We start from the raw sequence: 15,251 nt of genomic DNA, 5'->3' as shown, positions 1-15,251 counted from the left end.
GGAGACCCTACCAGTGGGTAAAAGCCCCCGACAACATAGCCCCTGGAATCCCTGGGACACACAAACCCCTCCACCATGATAAAGTAGCGATTCGCGGAGGGGAATTTTCTATAGAATAATTATTTTTATTTTGATATTTCTAATAACAGTTTTATGTCCATTAGGGGTTTTTTTCTGTCTGTGTTTTAATATTATACAGCTCTTCAGCCAGGAAAAAGTGCAGAAACATGAGGATGTCCATGTAGAGTGCAGCACAAATGGTGTTTTAATCTGATGCAGTGTATCTTGTATGATTTCTGCTTGTAAAAGTCACCGCATGCCACTTCTTTTCACATAGAGCAAGGTAAGTTTGGATCAGTTTTTTCCCTTGATAATTTAAATCATCTTTATTTTTTGAGTTATCTTTAGTGTAATAATTATCTAAAACATTTAGGGGGAGAAATATGCAAAAATCCAGAAATCAAGAGAAATAAAGAAATCAAGCATACATTATATGCTTAATGTGTAATTTGACCAAAAAGAATGTAACAAAAAATAATTCAGTTCAGAAACAGAAGCCTCCTTTACTGAAAGAGTTCAGTTAATTCTATTTAACAGTAATGGTTGAGATAAAGAACTACTCAGAGGAAAAAAGTGCTTGAAGTGTTACAAAGGCTGGAAACTGGATGTTCATTGCTGAAGTAAATGAGAGATCACTACAAACTCTTGATTTTCCTAGGGGTTTGACTAAATTTGCATTGTATCAGTTTTCCATTCTAGTACATTACAGTCAAATTTCTTGTTGCTCTCCGACAGACACTATGGGTATTATGAATAATGTAGTGGCAACATTACTGTCTTTGGAACAAGGGGGTTTGAATCCTGGCCAGGGCATGTGCATCCAGTAATGATCCTCAGGCTACCCAAGCCTATCTCGGAGTAGGAGTGAGAGATGATAAAAGTCATACCTAAGCCAGCCAACCCAATAAGTGAGGTGTAAACATACACGGCAGACCCAGTGGCATTTTGATACTTTTTATTGATACTTTGACGGTTGCTGTCCACAATACACACAGCTGCAGCTCTCCCGCTGCCAGCTCAACATAACAACCACAACAACCACAAACACATGACCCATTACAATATTTAAGTCGGCGGGGAATGATTGCGGATGCCATGCAGGTGCGTCAGCCTTCCTTGCACAGCACCGCAAGCCACGCCCCGCCACATGAGGCTATATGAAACACATATGTAGAAAGCCAAAATCAATACTGACCAATTCAATTCAATTTTACTCTAATTATACAGCGCCAAATCACAAGAACAGTCGCCTCAAGGTGCTTTATATTGTAAGATAGACCCTACAGTAGAGCTGGGCGATAGAACGATAACGATATGTATTGCGAAATAACTTTTTCTCGATAGAAAAATTAAACTATTGCGATAGGCCTCATCTCTCTTGCTCTCTTAAAAAAAAAAGAACAGCCAATCCAAATTAAGTAGCGCAGAGCCGAACCAATCACAGCCGCAGCGTCACGTCACGTGACTTGTTACGTATAGCACAAGTGCCAAACCGTACATGTGTATTTGTTTGGGAAGCAGCCAGCCGCCGTGCCACCCTGGTAATGGAGGAAATGAGTGTGCCGACTAGAGAAAAATCAACCGAGAGCGTGAGCGAAGGTTACCGAAGAAAAAACAGATGATGGTTCCAATGCCGGAGTGTGAAGGTATTTCGGCTATTTCAAGTCTGAGAAAAAACAGAGTAGCGCGCACTGTAAATTGTGCCGAAAGCAAGTCTGGAAATACAATAAACCGGTGCATGCTCAATCTCTGACTGAAAGCGCTAATTCGTCATTCGGCTTTTGTCAGACTAAAGTCACTGTTAAAACTGTTTGAAAAGCTAAGCTATACAACAAGGAGAGATTGAGAATTTCCTTTTAGTTCTCAGTTTATTTGATATTGACAAAAGTTAGTCAATTTTGTCCTTTCTTCTGTAAAACAAACTAAGATTTATTTTTAGAATTAATATTTTGTTTCTAAGTGGAGTTGACAATTTAGTAGTCTGTTTAGCGGCTGCCTTTTGTGTAGTTTGCAATATTTGCCTTTATTTATCTGAAAAAGTCTCATGTTCCTTAAGTACAACTTATTATGGGAAATAAATATTTAAATCAAAACAAGCTGCTGATTATTTCACATTTTACTTGTGAGCAACGACACATTTAAATCTTACAAATATAGTTATTTGGCTTATATCGTGATATATATCGTTATCGCCTGAAATGAAAAAAACATATTGTGATATGAAAAAATCTTATATCGCCCAGCTCTACCCTACAGTGATTCATACAGAGAAAAACCCCAAGTACTTTGGTGACAGATGTAGTAGTTTTTGTTGCGGTAGAACCAGGGTCAGGGAGGGGTGGCCATCTGCCGTGACCAGTTGGAGTGAGAGAAGCATTTAAATTTTATTTATATAGTGCTAAGTCACAGCAACAGTCACCTCAAGGCGTTTTATATTGTAAGGTAAAGACCCTAATAATAGAGGAAAAAACCCCAACAATAAAATAACCCCCTATGAGCAAGCATTTGGTGACAGTGGAATGTAAAAACTCCCTTTCACGCATAGTGGTCACTACAGTGGACAGCTATTCAAAGGCTGTTTTCTTGTATTTGTGTCAGTGTTGATGGTATACTATACTTGCACATAAACCACTACACTGGACACTGATGTGTCACTCCATACCCTGCTACCAACTGGAAGTTTAATGTTACTATAGATGTATGACGTGTTTCATTGTAATTATTGTTATTTAACCCTGTCATGCATGAATTATGATAACCTCAATTTTTTCTTAAGTATTTTTATTCATTGTTTCATGTCTAAAGATGAATAAAAATACTTAAGAAAAAAATCCTGATTAAGGTCGTCATAATTCATTCATTCAAAGCTGGAGTTCGAGAGCCAATTGCACAGTGGAAAACAATTGTGTGCACCTGATGGACCCAATATCATGGACGACCAAGACCGTGAATGGGATGTACCATTAGACAGAGGAACTAGCTGGCAAAAAGAAATCCTAGCTTTGACTAGATAAGGCCATCTTAAAGCAAAGCACAGAGGCTCTGATCATCACTCACAACCAGGGTTTTAATAATTTTGCAGTTTTCATTAGTTTTTATTTTTATTTCGTTTTGACTTCAGATTTTCAATTTTATATTAGTTTTAATTAGTTTTTACCAATTGTTTGCTGAAAATCCTTAGTTTCAGTTTAGTTTTGATTAGTTTCAGTTATAGTTTTAGTTGTGTTTGCAATAAAGTGTAACAAAATCCCAGTTTCATCATATCAGTCATTCTCTTCTGCTTATCCTTGGGTATGTTGCTATTCCAGCTACCATACCCTGCACCCTGGACAGGTCGCCTGTCTGTCGCAGGGCTAACACGCAGAGACAACTCACATTCCCACCTATGGGTTCTTTAAATAAATAAAGGCAGATGAACAACAGTTTGATACCAGGCAACTATAAAATGTATATCTTGGCCCCAATGAGACTATTAACTCTTGCAGCACCGGGTGTTAAGGCAATTGACTCACACAGTTATGTAGATATCCCAGTCCTGTTGTCTCGGGATGCATCACGCTGCCTTGCCTGGGGTTAGCTTCTGTTTCTGGGGATGAGGGTTGGGCGTGCTCCCTTACCTTCTCCAGGTAAGCTAGGCTAGGTTAGCCTTCTTGTGTGAGCTTTTCAAGTGCACTTTAAGGTTTGTGGGATTTTTTTCCCTTTAGAAATGTCCCTCATAATTTGTCTCTTTCCACTACAAGACACTTGCTTTATCCAAAACACAGTCATATTCAAAGTAATCCCAAATTGGACTCTGGCGCTTTCTCCAGACTTTTCCTGACATGATTCTGCGCGTGGACGGAGCACCAACACAGACGACTCGACTAACGTACTTGCCGCCTGCTGGCGTAATGAGACACAGCAAGAAAAAAACCTGGAAACTAAACTTCTTTTTTACCCTTGACTATTGTATGACACGCACACATCAACGAAAACTAAACGCATTTTTGCTATAAATTCAGTTAATTTTAGTTAGTTTTGTGAACACTCATTACAGTTTTAGTTAGTTTTCCTTTTTTTGTTTTTATTTTTATTTCCGTTAACGAAAATGTTTTTTCACTTCTAGTTTTCGTTATTTCGTTAGTTTTCGTTAACGATAATAACCTTGCTCACAACACAAGAACAGGCCCTAAACACTATAGCAATAGAGGCAGGAGTCTACCATAGCTAACAAGACCCAAGGTGTAGACCAAGGGTGCCTAGTATGTCGATCGCCATCTACCAGTCGATCGCAATTGCATGGCATTAAAAAATTAGATGTCAGCCTATCATCCATGCTCACTATGAAATTTGTTACTTGATTTATATACAGGGCACCAGTAGCGGTTTTAGATACGGGCGACACGGGCGGTTGCCCGGGGCGGCATCGTGATGGGGGGCGGCATCACGGGCATCGGCAAAAAAAAAAATTAAAAAAAAATGCTCGTACTCATGCTGCCCCGACGGCAGCCAGCGCATATTGGGAATGTCATAGGCACCAATCGGTTTTCTATCGCCCATTTGCTGGGAGTAAGGGCGCCCTCCGTTTGCGAGGTGCGCCTGCTGCTTGCAGCACAGGGAGGAGAGGGCGAGGCGGCGGGGGATTCTCTGGCTGGCTGGAGCAGCATCTAATAACCAACTCGCAAAATAAAACAAAATAAAAACAAAACAACAAACACGAAAACACCGGACATTGTGATACAGACTTATAATTTGCACCGATGTTTTTTCGAAATTCTATACGCGAAAACTGAGTGCGAGAGCCCTCGGTACGCCTGCGCGCTGCTGAAGTCAAAGTAAACTTTATTGTCATACAGTCCAGTATATAGAGAGATGAGACGACGAGGCTCCAGTTACAGCAGTGCAAATAAACGAACAATAAATATAGTAGAGTAAGAAAATAAATATACACTTTAGGACTCGGGGTAAAGGGATCAATAACAATTTAAAATTTATAATTTACAGTTTGATGATTTAAAGTCTCACACATAACCCGTCGAAAGGGGAGGGAGACCTGCTGCTTCCAAATAGAGCACATTTCATTCATAATGTTGTAAATCCAAGCCCATTATGTATTCATGATTTGAATCCTGGGTTGTGTGAAATCCCAGAAATACACCCTAGACAAAGTTAATCTGTGAACTAAGGTGTAGGTCTATTAGGTTATGTTGTGGTGATCCTCTGGTTGAGGGATGGGTGTTCATACTGGCGTGCAAAATTAAAACCAGTGGAAGATGGACAAGAAAAGTTCAAAGCCATCAGGTGCTCAGTTTAGAAAAAAGAGAAAAGAAGCGGAGGAGAAACGAGCAAAAGTGTGTGTGGGGGGGGGGGGGGGCGCCAGAGGGAGTGTTCGCCCAGGGCGCCAAACAGGCTAGGACCGCCACTGCAGGGCACCCAGTCTGATATCTGACCTTTTCTGACACATTGGTAACCACGCATGCACTAAAGTGCTGCAAAACTCTAGCAAGCTACTGAGTTGCCTAGTTAGCCTCCGCTTTATTTCTTCTAAATTCAGGAACAGATATAAAAATGAGTGGGGGCTTTGGACCAAGTAAGAAGGAAGGATATTGCGAACTGCGAGTGTTTCTCACTGCAATTGGACGAGTCTACATATGTGAGTGACACAGCCCAGTTGTGCATTTTTATTCGGATACTGATATGGATGCAAAACAGGAGCTATTAAGATTATTTATTTATCATTTATCATATTTATATTATTTATTTATTATCCACCATGAATGACCCCTCCAAATGACTGATGGTGTGCTTGAGGCTGGCTATCAGCAGCTACTGTCCAGACTATGCATCCCTGTCTGATTCCATTCAGTGCAAGTCATCACAGTAATGTAATGACATAAACCTGCAGAGTTGTATTGTGCAATATGGGTTCATACAGTTATGCAAGGTACATCAACATATATTGAACAAATAAAGAATACACAATATGTTTATAAATAAATCTATATTTTGCATTTTTATAGTAGGTAGATCATTTTGACTTGGTCATTTTACAAGTAGCTCGCATGCTGAAAAAGTGTGTGCACCCATGGTACAGACTGCAGGCGAGCACTGGAGAATATCTATCACATACAGTGCTCAGCATAAATGAGTACACCCCCTTTAAAAAGTACAAATTTAATCAGTAGCTCAATGAACAAAACAAGAATTTCCAAAATTTCCAAAAAAGTTTTACTGAACACTTGTTTAACTCCATAACATGAACTTAAGGTTAATAATATAACTTAGATCACAAAATCTTCAGTTTTACTCAAATTGGTTGAAGCAAAAATGAATACACCCGGCATTTTGAACAAATACACAAAAACTACTACATCTAGTATTTTGTATGACCACCGTGATTTTCAAGGACAGCACAAAGTCTTCTAGGCATGGAAGGAACAAGTTGGCAACATATTGCAACATCTATCTTTTTCCATTCTTCAAGAATAAGCTCTTTTAGAGCCTGGATGCTGGATGGAGAGTGATGCTCAACTTGTCACTTCAGAATTCCCCACAGGTGTTCGATTGGGCTCATATCAGGAGACATACTTGGCCATTCAATCACCTTCACCCTGTTCTTCTTCAGAAATGCAGCAGTAGCTTTAGATGTGTGTTTTGGATCATTGTCTTATTGGAAAAATTGCACGACGACCAAGTGAACGGAGTGATGGTAGCATCTTCTCCTTCAGTACAGAGCAGTACATTGTTGAGTTCATGATACCATCAATGAAATGTGGCTCTCCAACACCAGCAGCACTCACGCAGCCCCACATAAGGACACTGCCACCGCCATGTTTCACTGTAGGCACCATGCATTTCTCGTTGAAATGCTCACCTTTACGACGCCATACAGTTTTGAAACCATTAGTTCCGAAAACAGTGATCTTTGTCTCATCACTCCAGAGTATAGAGTATAGAATCCCAGTAGTCTTCATGACTTCATGAAAGAATAAAGTTACATTGAAACCAAGCACACCATTGTTTTTCTTGTGACATTACCAATAAGTTTGATGTGTCACAAGGCCCTCTTCCTATTGAAAAAAACAAAAGCTGTATCCAAGATGGCCGACTTCTAAATGGCCACCATGGTCACCACCCATCTTGAGGAGTTTGCCCCCTCACATATACTAATGTGCCACAAACAGGACTTTAATATCACCAACCATTCCCATTTTATTACGGTGTATCCATATAAATGGCCCACCCTGTACTAGTCACAAACACCCTGTAACAATAAGACTTGTTGATTACACATAGATGATTTAACTGCATTAGGAGCATTTCATATTCTTTAGCGCTCTGAAACACACAGAGGCTAATAGTTTTTAAACAGAATACCACAAACAACAGGTATTCCTTTAGAAATAAACTGTGATACTTCTAAAAAAACAAAAAAAACCCACATGTTCTTTTCCTCATCACTAGCCATTTCACCATTTTATTTAAATATCTGAATTTTCGGAATGATGATCCAAGCGGGACACAGAGGCTGCTAGTTTTAACGCACCAGAATGCAAATATAAATAAAAGCCTGACTATCCTGACAGCCTTGCTGCAGCGACACCTTTCTTTCACACGGATGCCTGGATGTGCGTTGGAGCTGCCTTTGCTACCCGCACACAGCGTTTCTGACCTACGGGCGCTGCTTATACAACAGAGAAAAGCAACAATACAGCATGTTTCTCTGCTCCAAGACATCGGTGGGCCTTTCACACGGTAAGCATGTCTGTTATACCCAGTGCATAAATGTCTGTATGTCAGTGCTGATTATTCAAACCCTGTTTAAAATGTGACACATATGTTGTCCGAAAACAAATCCTCTAAATTTGCAAAGTTACTGATTAAAAAATATATTTTCGAATTTTTAGTTGCATGACAAACATACGATAGACTCTTGAGCGTATTTATTTATATAGCTACATTCACAATGGTACAACCATGCTAAATAAAAGATGCCCAAGCACCAAAGCACTCTAATGCAAGCCTCTAAACTGTATGTTTGATAAGTGCATAAACTGTACCTCTACCTCTACAGCTGAAAACAGTTTGTATCCGCACTCTGAGGGTCTGCTGAATTGTTTTTAATATGGCACTTTTTGACGAACTGCAGATGATGAATTCCTCTTTATTGGACATAGTGTCCTTAAGCTATTGTTGCTCATACTAGTTCCCTAGCTACTTCTTTACTATGTCAGTAAACTTTTTGAAAAGGAAGGTGTTGTAGATTTAAAGAAACATCCTAATTGAAGCAAAGGCCAAAAATTGGAATGAATTTTATGTGACTGTTCATATTAAAGCCAACAACAAGTGAAAATCCAAAACCGACTCCAATCCTTTGTATTAATGATCTCTCTCTCTCTCTCTCTCTCTCTCTCTCTGTGTGTGTGTGTGTGTGTGTGTGTGTGTGTGTGTGTGTGTGTGCGCCCTCACAGAAGGAAGGTCACAGCAGGAGCTTTTTCAAACGCATTTCCAATCATTTTTTACAAGAAGTGTAGCTCATACAATGGTATAAATGTATTATTTGCGATACTTTATAAATATGAAACTAAAGATTTTGAGTTCATGCACATTGTGAAACAAGAATCTAAATATTTTGTGTCACAATGATTTCTAAAAAAGCATGTTGTTTATGGGCATAATGTAACAAATCTTTTGCGGGCCCTATTAATGATCAATGGTAATTGAAGAGGAAGCTGAACCCTGGCTCTGGACATTTTCATGACAAGTGACAGCGCAGACATCTACTAATGAGAGAACATGTTTTATCATCATAAACACTCTGATATGAAGCATCGTTAAAGTGTCACTTCAGTAATGTTGACTCATGTTTTTAATAGATGACTTTAAAACACTAAACTCTAATTTCTGTGGTTTATTTTAAGTTTACAGAATATAACATGTGGTAAGACGATGAGTTTTACTTCTCACAGGTCGTGTTATGTGTATCTATTTATCATGTATTTACTTTGCTCATTGTGTTCATGAAATAAACCAGACTTTCACCGTCTGCATCTTTTACTGTTTTTCTGCTTTTGTTCACTCCAAGTTTGACAAACCCACAGATATCCAGAGTTAACTTGCTAACAATGTGGAGCAGTCTCAGTGTATTTAGCTGCTTTTTCCCTAAACACAACCAACTGAGAGAAACGCTTGTAGTCCTCACTTTGGTCATTTTGAACGCTGAAGGAGATTTGTTCCATAGACACCTTATACTAGTGTTTCCTGCACTTAATCCATCACTACTATGTTCTATTAAAATTCAGATTCCTTTTATAATTTGCAGTGAAATTTGTTAAACCGTTGCTTAATGTGACAGAAGTACACATCACTCTTTACTAACACATTTGTAGATAAGTTTATTGCTGAACCACACAGCTAGCAGTCTCACACACTCTTTAGGTTTTTGAAGTTTTGTGTGTAATGGTTTAGTCTATCAAACCTTACCCTTTTCTCCCCAGTATCACAACAGTCTGACTCCCAAAGTACGGATCAGTAAACAACCAATGATTCTAAAGCCAGAACAGAAAGATACAGTTGGAAGATGCATGATTGCGTTTTTATGATGCATAGTAAAACTACCCCCTCTTCTTCTTCTCTGTGTTGTTGTTGTTCTTGTGTGTGTGTGTGTGTGTGTGTGTGTGTATGCCTTAGAAGTCAAATAATACATTAGCCACACTTAAAAAAACAAAAAAGATTTGAATTTCATTTAGAACTGAGATTCTAAGTTGTAAGCAGAAATCTTATGCTCAGCCACAAACATGTTTCCCCACTTTCACAATGCTGAGGTGTCAAATCCACAACCCCCAACAAATGGTTTGTTACACGCGGGTGTGAAGGGCAAGCTTTACTTAAACAGCCTCACACACAGTAGATTTTTAAAGTTTTTGGGTACAGTGGTTTAGCCACAGATGCAACTTCCACTTTTGATAAAGACCACTCCACCTGTTTATTCACTCCTCTCAGTTTTGATATTCGTATGGTGTCGCCAACATTAAATTTAAAATGCACGTTCCTCTGAGGTTTGGTTTTGTACAGGGTGTTAAAGACCAGCTTCTCATTATCCTTATTTACCTCAGCCGGAGCCATTTGGATAGACCTGTGATAAGCATTATTATATGCCTGAGTGAGCTCGGGGATGGCATGTACATATCTCCTTGAGTTGACGGATGTTAAGTACTTCCACATTCTACCCTTGAAGCTGCGGTTGAATCTTTCAACAATACTAGATTTAACCTCACTAGCTGTTGAGAAATGTTTGATGTTATATCGCTTCATTAGCTGTTTAAAGGTTGTATTATAAAACTCTTTGCCTTCATCTGTTTGTAGTTTCATAGGGATCCTTCCCTCAGCAAGTATATCCTCAAATGCGGCTGCTACGGCTGGGCCCGTCTTGGTTGTGAGCAGTGATGGGAATAACGGCGTTACTAACGGCGTTACTTTTTTCAGTAACGAGTAATCTAACTAATTACTATTCCTATCGTTACAACACCGTTACAGTTACTAACAAGGAAACGCGGTCCGTTACTATTTTTCAACAAACAGACGGTTGAAGCTGTGTTCAGCTTACCGTATCTTATATCAGTTGCACGGAAGTAGCTGACTACGTAAGTAATCTGGACGCTACAGCTTTAAGCAGCTGCGCGCTCCCGCGGAGGGCAATCACGATCACTGTCTAGCACAACACCTGGAGCTAAGGGGGCAAAACAGTCGCATGAGTGCTGCTGTTTGACTGAGGAAGAATAAAGTAGTCGTGGTAAGCCAATCACATGACCACTTAAAGACGAAGCAACACAGTGATATATACCAGTTTATAAATTGTGTTGATAGACCACGTAAAACCAGAGTCATGATAAACAATATATACGCGGTGTTTTTTCCTCAATAGTTTCGCCACGTTAGCGCTAGGAAGCACTCTGCTTATGAGCAAAAGAACAAAAAACAGGGGAAGTTTTAGGAGTGACAGAGAGAGAGAGAGAGAGAGCAGAAAAAGAGAAAGAGCGAGTTTTGAGATGTGAGATTTGTGACGTTTAGCGTGTTTGGGGTATGTAGTTAATGTGTTGTCTTGTGTAGTTAGTGTGTAGTGTTGTGGATAGTTTTGTGTTGTGTGTCAGAACAATGAGGTGACTGCTGTCTCCAGGTAGAAACAGGAGTGATACACCTGCTGCTGTCAGACTTGCAGGTATCAGGCTGTGATATTCTCCTTTATAGTGGACAGAAATTATTTTTTTGGAGTGGCACAAATAATTTGTGTGGCATCTTATTGAATGCAGAACAGCTGATTGTTCTGTAAATAGTTTGAAATGGTTATTTAAAAAAAGGGTAAAAGGTAGAAAACTTTGTTGTTTGCAAAACTTGTGCATAGGATTTTAAAATTGACAATTAATATTTGCATTTGAAGTTATGAAATATGATTCATTAAACATATTTGTGGTTGTTACAGTAAAAATATAACTTTTTCTACTCTGATTTTATGGTAAATGGCCTGTATTTATATAGCGCTTTTCTGGTCCCTAAGGACCCCAAAGCGCTTTACATATCCAGTCATTCACCCATTCACGCACACATTCACACACTGGTGAGGGCAAGCTACGTTGTAGCCACAGCCACCCTGGGGCGCACTGTTGTTGTTGTTTGTCTGATTTTAGATCAATTGTGTTAATACAGTATGTCAAAATGAAAACATAACTGTAAATTCAGACACGTGAGGTTGTGCTAAAAAGAATGATACCAAACAAGGCAAAGTAAATAGTTTTTAAAGGTAAAATGTGGAGGGAAAATCAAAAGTAGTAAAAAAATGGCCAATTATACCCTGGACCCCAGAGGGTTAAACTTTTTTTTTTAAAGTAACACAATAGTTACTTTTCAAGTAATTAATTACTTTTAGAATACTGTAACTCAGTTACTAACTCAGTTACTTTTTTGAAGAAGTAACTAGTAACTATAATTGAATTACTTTTTCAAAGTAACTTGCCCAACACTGGTTGTGAGACATCTAACCCATGCATATTTTGAGAATACATCTATACATGTTAGTAGGTATCTAACATTATCATTATCTGTCATGTATTCAGACATATCAACCAGATCGGCTTGAAACTGTTTGTCGATTCCATTAACCAATACCCTATTTCTGGGAAAGTGGATCCTAACTGGTTTATGGAGTGTGTAAGTGTCATCTCGTTCTAAATAATGTTTTACCTGAGATAATGAGGGTTTTACACCTGTTGCCTCGGCAGTAGCTATACGGAGCTTATTTAAACTGGCCAAACCAGCAGGGTGGGCCGGATCATGATAAATTTTATACAAGGTGTTTTCCATGATGCACACAAGACAAAAATGATAAAGATGTTGGTGTTAACATGTCTTTTTATTTCATTCACACAGACAATGAATACTGAACAGCATACATTAAACCAGGTGTCTCCCAACCCAGTTTTACCAATCATGCGAAGCATGGCTGGTTTAACACGACGGGCATAATGACTTGCTTCTAGCAGCTGTGCAATATTGTCGTTAATTGCGCATACTATATGTTGTGATGATCTCAGTTCAGTCATGGTGTGTTCAGCAATCCTGCTGAATTGTGTTCCAGTCCCATCGACTGTGTACGAGCGTACAAACAGGCGAATGGCAGGGATGAATCGGTCTGTCTTGAGCCTTATCATCACATCGTCATAGTAGGTGTCAAAGAAATACTCGGACAATTCGTGCAAGCAACTGTGTTGCACCTGACTGGGATGAGCTGTTTGACATCCGTAGCATGTATCCTGTAGAAAGTCAATTAGCGCCAACATCACCAGGTGGTGGGTTGCAAGCTTGATGTCGATTATGGTTTCCTCACACAGCCCCGATCCTGTAGGATCCTGCAGCAGCTGTGGAGTGGGGGGAGGAGGTGGTGGGGTCTGGATTAACAGCGATGGGGGCGGGGAGTCTGGTGTGTCTGTGAGGTCCCACAGTTGCATGTCTCCCTCTGAAAAAATGAGAACAATAAAAAAAATTAAAAAAATGTTATATTTTGTTGCATAGATACACACACACACACACACACACACACACACACACACACACACACACACACATTTAACCTACCATTTGGTTTATTTAGTTGTCGGACAGCCTTATGATTTTAGGTTTGCACAGGGTAGAAGGCAAGCCAGTCTTCGGGCAAGTCGCAAAATCATCAAAAACAAGGCGTTTTCTAATACCCTCGTACGCAGTGTTGAGACTATCTCTCTTGATGGTGTCGTCAACCTGGCTAAACATACGCAGCATAGCTCTCCAGTCGCACCACTGTACAAAAAACATATCCTTAAACCATGTAGTGCGCTCTTCTATGCTCAGAGGGTAAGGATTTAACCTCCAGTTTTCAACCCCTCTGGCAGCTATAAAACTTTCCCTGTCATCACATACACTGAGAAAAATAAAGTCATCGGGGCTACGGTTAAAACGATCAGCCTCGACCCTGTAAAGCTCTGGGCCTGTTGGACTGTTCCACTGGGAAACATACAGCATCTCTGGGAAGCCCACATTGTCCAAGTCCGCACAAACAACAGTGCGAAAGAGTTTCCAGTTTCTAGTAGACATGCGTTGTTACGTTCTTAGTCTAGGCGAGTATGAACGCAACAAGACGCTGGCCCACTCACACACCACCCAAGCAAATACACAAACAACAATATCCTTTTAAGTGCTAAGCAGCCATTTATTTTCTTCAGCAGTGAGCAGTGCCAAAAATAACAAACAAAACTCCTTAATGGTCCCTACGCTTCCCTACACAAAAATGAAAACCAAACAAAAGACAATTCACTTACCTAACTTCCTAAATGAAAAACAGGAGAAAACGTAATCAACAAAAATGGCTTCTCACCCCTACTAGGCTGCTGCAGTGAAGGATATATACAAGGTGAACAAAAAAAGTACGATCGCTACTTGACAAATCTATTTACAGCTATTTACAAAATTGACATAATAACGCCAGACACACACACGAGGCTATACTGGCTAATCACTTTGTCAAAGAAACTCTACACTGCAACGAAAATCAACAAACAGGTTCTTGGTTGAACGGTGGATGTTAGGAGAGAGGGGGGCCAGGTGGCTGTCATCCGGTAGTTAAGTGCTGGAGGTGATCAACCAATTATCCAATCCGAGGATAGGCACAGACTCCACCCAGATACCCAGCAGGCACGCCCAGGTGTCCACCTCCTAAGAGAAAAAGGGGAAGAAAACCCACAGCCATCCTCTGGTGGGAGGAGTAACACAAAACAAACAACACTGGATCATAACAGCGTTGTGACTCCCCCCAAAAGACTCCTTCACCACAATCTACACGAAGTATAACTGCTCCATTGGTATATTTAATGGTATACACATACCCATTACTGCCTCGATATTCTAACTTAAATTCAGTCCCATCTACGACATTTTCACAGCGTTGCTTTTTGCGATGAGGGCCCCGGCATACGCCTGTAGACGTACCTAGAGTGGCTGTGGCTTGGGCGATGTCCTGGCTGCTCGTCATGGTTGATACAGATGTCATCCTGCACTCCTTAGTTAGAGGTGTTCTTTAGGTTGCGCTGTTGATGTTCCAAATGGTGAAAGAGTCCGTTTTATATGTATTGGACCAGCCCACTAGGAGGTGTCATTACCACCCCAGGGGGTTGGCCTTGGTTTCAGTTGTCCTCTGAGATGCAGAGATAAAGGTGTGGGGTGTAAGCAAAAGGTGAAACCTGTTTGGAGGATCGGTTGGTCAGTAGAAAGTGTAATGGAAAGATAAAAGGTGAAAAACCTTTGGTGGCTCTGTTGGACCTGGTTTCAGTTGCCCTCTGACATGATAAGATAGAGGACCCTGTTTGTAATGAAAACTATGGAAGTACAGTTGAGATGCTCTTGATAAGGATGACCTCTTCTGCTGACTGTAGGGGTCTAACTGTAAGCCCCCCTCTGTCTAACTGTTGCAGAGTTAAGAATATGTAGTTTTAGAAGTATCCCTGTTTATTTCTAAAGGAATACCTGCTGTTTGTGGTATTCTGTTTAAAAACTATTAGCCTCTGTGTCTTTCAGAGCGCTAAAGAAAAGTAAAATGCTCCTAAAAAAGTTAAATCATCTATGTGTGTTTGTGACTAGTAGATAATTATAGGACTATCTGCATTAAAGGAACATTGGGGGTTGTTACA

The 15,251-nt window shown here is 40.0% G+C and overlaps 2 protein-coding genes across 3 annotated transcripts in view; one reads left to right on the top strand and one right to left on the bottom strand.

The window, feature by feature from the left end:
- Positions 1-15,251, bottom strand: part of LOC100711262 (malate dehydrogenase, cytoplasmic) — an 868,968-nt gene that overhangs the window by 614,682 nt on the left and 239,035 nt on the right. The gene's annotated exons all lie outside the window — the stretch shown is intronic.
- The window catches only part of usp34 (ubiquitin specific peptidase 34), a 130,559-nt gene that overhangs the window by 70,330 nt on the left and 44,978 nt on the right, over positions 1-15,251 (top strand). The window lies entirely within an intron of this gene.

The sequence above is a fragment of the Oreochromis niloticus genome, linkage group LG6 (genome assembly GCF_001858045.2).
Source record: "Oreochromis niloticus isolate F11D_XX linkage group LG6, O_niloticus_UMD_NMBU, whole genome shotgun sequence".
In the NCBI taxonomy this organism is placed as follows: domain Eukaryota; kingdom Metazoa; phylum Chordata; class Actinopteri; order Cichliformes; family Cichlidae; genus Oreochromis; species Oreochromis niloticus.
This window is presented reverse-complemented; position numbering and strand designations above follow the sequence as displayed.